Source organism: Cibotium barometz, chromosome 53 (genome assembly GCF_041138505.1).
Source record: "Cibotium barometz isolate CiBa-2024 chromosome 53, ASM4113850v1, whole genome shotgun sequence".
Lineage (NCBI taxonomy): Eukaryota > Viridiplantae > Streptophyta > Polypodiopsida > Cyatheales > Cibotiaceae > Cibotium > Cibotium barometz.
Window position 1 is genome coordinate 3,981,930 of NC_141098.1, and position 7,976 is coordinate 3,989,905.

Here is a 7,976-nt window from a genome sequence, read left to right on the forward strand (position 1 = left end):
TGGTACTGCAAAAACACAGCAGAGCTAAAAACAATAAAGCACAGTACCAAATTGATAACATAACAATAGCATTAGACAGTACTGATCACAAGTAAGATTCTAATCAAGAGAATTAGACAGTACTGATCACAAGCAAGATTCTATTCAAGAGAATTACAACTGTTGCCAGTGGTTAGAATTGTAGTTGGGGTAAACACTGTATGGCTCCCGTCCTGGTCACTTCCGTCTTCATATGGCATATTGTTGTAGATATTTTCATATATCTCTAAGGATAGTTTAAAGTGGTGATAGAGGCCAGGAATAGCCTCCATGGGGAACCGTATGGCTCTAACAAGATGCGAGTAGATCATCATCGGTGGTGTCTGATCTAATAGGGTATAGGTATCAACTTTGCCCTCAACCTGGGCATAGTACAAGCCCTCAACTAGCAATCCACCTCTTACGATCTTGTTATGCCAAAGGTCCTTCAGTACTCTTGGTGCTACATAAACGGTCTTTGTGCACTTAAGAAGGTAGAATTCCTCCTCCTCGGCTACGTTCACTGCAAAGTTATCCCCAATGGACAATAATTGGCTCAACACCTCAGGGTCTCCTTCATACATAGGCATGCTTAAATCCTCACTCACATGGGAGGAAAACAAATCATTGTAGTTCTCCTCATCATCGTCGTCCTCATCACTATTTGTAGGTTGTACTGACTCTGTCAATGGCTCGATGGAGACATATTTCCATTCTTCAATGTGCTGTTTATTATTGCATCTCCTCCACTGCCCATTCACACATGGATCATAGAAGCATGACAGCGTACGAAAACGCACATCACATGGATTGTGCGTTGAGTAGCCGTCAACACAATGGAATGAGCGAGAGCCTGCAATTGGTTTACAGTCCCACAATGGAAAACGCAGCACATCATTCGGTGAAACCAACCAAAACACCCTCCTTGTGCTGGCACTTCCACCTTCCGTAAACCTCGCATTCAAAAAATTGACCACATCAGCCGCACACTTCATGGGCCAGCCATCGGGTTTTAGCTCTTCGTGCATCAGGGTTCTCTTCATAATAGCACCTGCACCATCATGCTCTCCTTTTCCATGCCTTAAAGCAAAGAAGTTATGCATCATAAGCAATCCTGTCAACTGATAATACCTGGCTACGAAATAGTGTGGTCTTCATGCCTTGAACTGTGAAGCGACGCCATCTGACCATACCCAATGATAACGCAAACGGTGTCCTTGCTGTTTCACATGCAGCATAAAACAATGCTGAACAAAGAGCGTGTCATGGAGCTTATCATCTGATATGTAAAAATGCACAGTCTTCTCAATAGCTCCTACTGAATTTCTGATATAAGAGATGTGTACCAGTATTGTTACCTGTGTTGACCACCAATGCATGGACTGGATCTCATTTTGCACTTTAAAGCTGTAATTCTCTGCAAAATCAACAACAGATACCACAACATCTCTGGGAAACTTAAGCAAGCAGTCTTTGAATTGTTGGGCCTGCCACCTAAACATAAAGTTGTGCTTAACGAAGCTTTTCAGATGATCTCAAAAGAGATGAATGAAAGTTGCACTTTTCATCCTTTCCACGACCAAGTCCTTTCGCTTCTTCTCTTTTCCATCACCATTAACCTGTCCAGTGCCCACATCCTGGAAAATCTTAACAGTCACCTCCTTGCTATGTGTTTTGCAATCTCGGCTGGGCAGAATGACAACTTTCGTACACCGCATTTGGGGCACTCTCCAAGCAAGCATCTCTTTGCATGATATTCACGATCCTTAGGGCGAGGGCACAATATAAAATCCAGCAAGTTACTTATGTGTTGAAAAACAGCCTGGTTTGCAGAACATTGGCCTGCCTCACTATGTGTACCACAAATGGAGCATGTACATGGATGTTCTTTGTTGTGATGCCCAAACTTGTTCTGGCGCATTTGATTGAAAGCATCCTTGAAGTATACCATCTGGATATGGTAAATACAGCAACAAGTATAGCGCTCTTTCAATCTTCGGACAAAAAATGGCTTGAGTGTCTCAAATGACCTAAGTGACAACTTCACCGCAAGATACATGCTCTTGAATCTTTTGTAGAGCTCCACCTTTAAACGAAAAATGATCCACGTTAGAGCTCGGAATACTATCAAACAAGAGTAAAGCACCAAAGCTGTTTACAGTACAAAATTTGGTACTGTAAACCACCAACTCATTCTAAAGTACCAAATTTGGCACTGTAGTGCCAGATATCAGACTATAGTGCCAAATTTGATGCAGAAAAGCACCATATTAGGCTCTATTTATTACCAGGCGGACCATAGTACCCAATTGGATACTTTTCTACATGGACCATGGTACCAAATTGGATCATAGTAACAAATTGGGTGCTTTTTGTGAATACAAAAAAGCACCAAATTTGGTTCTATGTACCAAGCTGGAACCATAGTACCCAATTTGGTACTATTTTACATACTGCATATTACCAAAATGGATCCATAGTGGCAAATTGGGTACTTTTTTGGATACAGAAAAGCGTCAAAATTGGTACTATGCATCCAGTTTGGTACTTTTCTGTATTCACTAAAAGCACCCAATCTGTTTCCAAAACCCAATTTGGTATAATACTACCAAGTGTGAGTGGTGCCCAAAAACACCAAATTGGATTTGTGGAACCCCTTAGGTACTATGCAGGCACACTTAAAGCACCCTGCATAGTACCAAACTTGATCCATAGTACCAAATTGGCTATTTCTCTGTATACTTCACAATACCATAATTGGAAGCTTAGTATAAAATTGGATACTTTTTTGGATACAAAGAGCGCCATAATTGGTACTATGCATCTAGTTTGGTACTTTTCAGTATCCTCTAAAAGCACCAAATCTGTTTCCAAAACCCATTTTGGTATTATACTACCAAGTGTAAGTGGTGCCAAAAAAAAACCAAATTGGAGCTGTGGAACACCTTAGGTACTAACCAGGCACACTTAAAGCACCCTGAATAGTACCGAACTTGATCCATAGTACCAAATTGGCTATTTCTCTGTATACTTTACAGTACCATAATTGGATGCTTAGTACAAAATTGGATACTTTTCTGGATATAAAACGCTCCAAAATTGGTACTATGCATCCATTTGGTACTTTGCAAGATACATTGAAAGCACCAAATCTGTCTCCAAAACCTAATTTGGTATTACACTACCAAGTGTGAGTGCTTCTCAAAAGTGCCAAATTGAGACTGTGCTTCCTTACTCTTGGACATTGCAACCAAAAGTTGTACCGTGAATCCTGTTGGGTACAATGCAAAATTCACAGAAGTGCCAAATTTGGTCCTATGGAGGTGGAATTGGTACCTACAATGATACTATTATGGAGCTGGGAATTCAAACAATGGTAAGTACTTGGATCTGGGAATTGGTACCTACAATGATTGCAGTACCAAATTGGTACTTATGGCCTAGAGTGATTGCTGGTAAAAAACTACCAGTTTGGTACTGAACAGCCAAGCTTTCAGTACTGCCCAAAGACTACAAATTTTGAACTATTCCAACAGAAATCAAGGCCACCATGGATTGCATTGTAGCAAAAACATATTACCTGAGAGTAATCTAGAAGATGAATTGGATGTTTGATGACACATTTTGCCTCGATCCTCTGCTTACAAATATCCTTTTTGTTTGGTGAAACTCTCGTCTCAGATTTCCAAAAAGCGGTCACCAAATCTCTAGTTTCACTTGTGATACTTGTATACAAAGGCAATTGTCTGTGACAAGCACTAAGTGGCAACACTTCATTCTCATCTTTCGTTTCCAGTCGACTGCCTGCTGCCGCTATATTCCGTCGATGAACACCCAAGACAGCAGCAATTTTGGACTGGTTCACTGACATTGTTCTCTGACACCATTGTTCAGTATCATCATCAAAGAGACTCTCTTTACAAACAGCTCACTTGCAGAGTGAGGTACTTTCAATTGAGTCAATGTGTTGCGAACGTTGGAAAGAAGACACCATTGTTCTCTGACACCATTGTTCAGTATCATCATCAAAGAGGCTCTCTTTACAAACAGCTCACTTGCAGAGTGAGGTACTTTCAATTGAGTCAATGAGTTGCGAACGTTGGAAAGAAGACTCGATTGCATATCCGAACTCCTCAACTTGGAAAACGGCTGATGATGCATGAGCTGCTCTAGAATTTCCTGTTATTCTACTGTTGTTAGTCCTTGGGTCTGTCGTCGACACCAACATCTAGCCATGGCTTTGCATATATTGTTCCTTGACCTAGTTCTTGAAAGGCTACCTTCCCTAGCAGGGTTGCGCTCCTTGCATCGTTGCTCACGCTTCTTTTGCGCCCAATAGCCCTGGAGAAATTCTTGTTTGCCGACAGGTTCGTGAGCAGCTTGGGTTTCATTGATAGTATCCTTTGTAAATGCAGGTATCCCTGACTCAAGGTTAGTGAAGGGATCACACTCAACCTCCAGCATCGTCTCTGTAAATATGGTGACGGCCTGAGCTGCCATGTTTATACAGAGAGAGAGAGGGCTATGGTGTTCTGCAGGGAATAGAGGATGTGCAGGAGAGAGGTCTGAGAGAGAGAGAGAGAGAGAGAGAGAGAGAGAGAGAGAGAGAGAGAGAGAGAGAGAGAGAGAGAGAGAGAGAGAGAAATCTGCTTCCTTGCATTCCACCCGCGTCTCCACCCACGTCTCCACCCACGTCTATCTGTTATGGGACGTTTCAAAAAAAGACTAAAGTATAACACCTCAGGGAATTTTCATAGCTTAATATTTCTCCTTTACTTCCTTTTTGCCCTCTTTTTCTTTACTCTTGTTCTACCAAGCCTAGGTGGTGTCAAGGACAACCAATTTTGTACCACCATCCCTTGCTTTCACCCCATGGGGTCACCCTGCATGGTTACATGGACTCCGACTAGGCCAGTGATATCGATTCTTGATGTTCTCATGGTGGTTATTTATATCCACTTGGGTCTGGCCCTTCCTCTTGGTCTAGTAAGAAGTAGGATACCATTGCTGGCTCTTCAGCTAAGGCTGAGTACCAAGCCCTATGCCACCACTGAGGCTTTGTATCTTCGTTAGCTTCTTAAGGAGATGCATGTTCCCATGGACACTGCTACTACCTTCTTCGTTCGACAGTCAGAGTGCGATCGCACCATCGGCAACTGTACAAAGCATATTGGTGTTCAGTTTCACTTTACCCGTGGAACAGGTTGAGCTTGGTACTCTCAGGCTCCAATACATTCCTACGGCGGACAACCATGCTGACATCCTTAAAAATTCCGTTAATCGGCCTATCCTCGAGCGTCTTCGTTCGTGAGCGGATCGGCATTGGTCCTCCACCATTACCCTCAACATCTTGAGGGGTACCATCCTCACCATTTCGATTATTTATCATTGTTGTAAAGGGCACATGAGTAAGTGAAAATCCCATGAAGGCAGTGCTCATGTGAAAACCCATTGCATAGCATTTACCATCTTGCATACCCTTTGCATCACATTCTGTTTTTTTTTTTTTTGGTTTCAAGCGTATGTGTGAATGAAAACCCATATGGGCATTTATGCATGTGAATACCCTTGCATTTGGGCATTGATCTAGAACATCCCAAACTCAAAATACTCTATAAAAGACTAAGAGCACATGATCTCCGACAACCAACCCTACCATTGCAGCACCTTGTTGAGCATTCATTTGCTCCATATATGGTTATTTGGCATCATACAAAGGTAGGATTGTATCAAAGATGTCCTATAAGCATACATTTTTTTGTTTTTTGCATAAAAGCATAGGTTAAACCGAGTTCTCAACAAAGATAACATCTTTGCTCACGAAAATCCACCTTATGTCTAGATGGTAGAGTCTATATCCTTTGGTTTCTAAGCTATATCCCAAACAAATGTTGTGTTAAGCCACAAAGTGATTTAACCATTCTAAGCTTTATAGTGGTAATTGTAAACAAGGCCTTAGTGGGGCATTTGTTTAGAATATAAATGACCAACATGATTGTCTCCAACCAATAAACATGAGTAAATCCTAGTCTTTAACCATGTAACGTGCTATTTCCATGAGATATATGTTCTTCCTCTCAGCAGCCACACCATTTTTCTCAGGTGTGTAAGGCATTGTGCATTGATATTTTATACCTCTTTCAATCATATATGCATGAAATTTTTTTAACATATAATCCCCCCTCAATCTATACGAAGGCTACCAACTTTACATGTAGGCACATTTTTAGCCATAGAAACAAAGTGTCTAAAGCATGTAAAAACCTTCGACTTTACTTTTAATGAACACACCTATGTGTGCTTAGAGTAGTCATCAATAAACAAAAGTGGAGATATCCCCCAATCGATGGTGTCCTTATAGGACCACATACATCACTATGTCTAAGAACTATAATTTATGGACATCCCTTACTAATCCATCTTTTAGGAATGATGCACGTTGTATCTTGCCCAAAATGCACCCATCACATACATGTTTGACAAGGGCCTTGAGATTTGGAAACTTTGACACTAGCTCTTGCCTTTTAAGGCACAAAAAATTGCCAAAATTCAAGTGATTAAAGTAGGCATACCATAGCTTCGCGTCACTCATAGCAAGTGTGGCCTATGCCTTCTTGAGTGAGGAGCATACTCAAGGGAAGAAAATAAATCACGCTACGAAGTAATGTGCTTGGCACCATTATTAAATTACCATACATGATGATATGTCATTGGCATGTATACATCATGTATAGAAGCGTCATAACTGCCAGTAGAACACTAATGAAATGAAGAGACTTGCAAAGTGTATAAAAAAATGACAGAGTGTAGAAATTCTATAGGCAAAGATACAAAAATCGATGATAATGATGATGATGCTAGCAGAGTTGTTTGATGATGAGCTCGAAGATGTGATGTTAATGACAATGTAGAAGCGGAAATGAGCAAATGTCTACACACGAAAATTATGCTGCTCTACTGTCACTGAAAACCCAAAATCAAACAAAGATAGCTCGAACTGATACTCCCTTGAGTTATCTGTGAAAACCTTGCAGCATGCGGAACGTGTCGAAAATGGCCTGATAGTTGAATTTTTTTGTTAGTGTGTGTAGTTAATTATAGTTAAGAGAACACTATATGGTATACCTTCTCCACCTACGAGGATAGCTCAATCTGAGACAATCAAAGGAGTAGAACGAGAAGGTGATGACGAGGGGGCGAGGGCAAAGAGAACCTGATGTGATACCAATTGTTGGAGTGGGGACAAAGGCATTAACATACACACAAATGCTACAAGCAAGCAGAGATAGAAAGAAGCAGAACACTCAAAGTAGATTGATGAGAATGAGTGAAGTACAAGTGAAGTGACATGATAAGGTCACTTACACACTCATTCATAAGAGTGTACACATGGAGGTGGAACAAAACCCTCTTAAGGAGGGAAAAAATGCCATGGCCCATTATATTACTAAATGTAGACATTTTTGAATTGGTGATACCTGTAGGTATCTCTACTCCTTGATTGCGAGCAAGAAGTTCAACATGGTGTTGGCCTTATGTAAGGCATGGAATATACTTGTTCCACCCACAATTTGCATGTACACATCCATTGTCTTTTGTGAGAATAGGAATGTTGAGGCTAGATATTTCACGTCCATTATCTTTTGTGAGAATAGGAATGTTGAGGCTGGGTATTTCTAGGGGATTGGGAAAGGATACACTACCTACCAATCTACATGTACACATCCATTGTCTTTTGTGAGAATAGGAATGTCTAGGCTTGATATTTCTAGTGGATTGGGAAAGGATACACTACCTACCAACCACTAAGAGACAAAGGAAAGCTTCTACATATTATCAGAGGGATGGTGCGAGGAATTAATTCGGCCTTATTCATAATAAATTGAGAACGTTCCAATCCCAAGAGGGTGTGTTTTGATTGGGAAAGAAGTCCTTCGGTCACATATCCACAATTGATG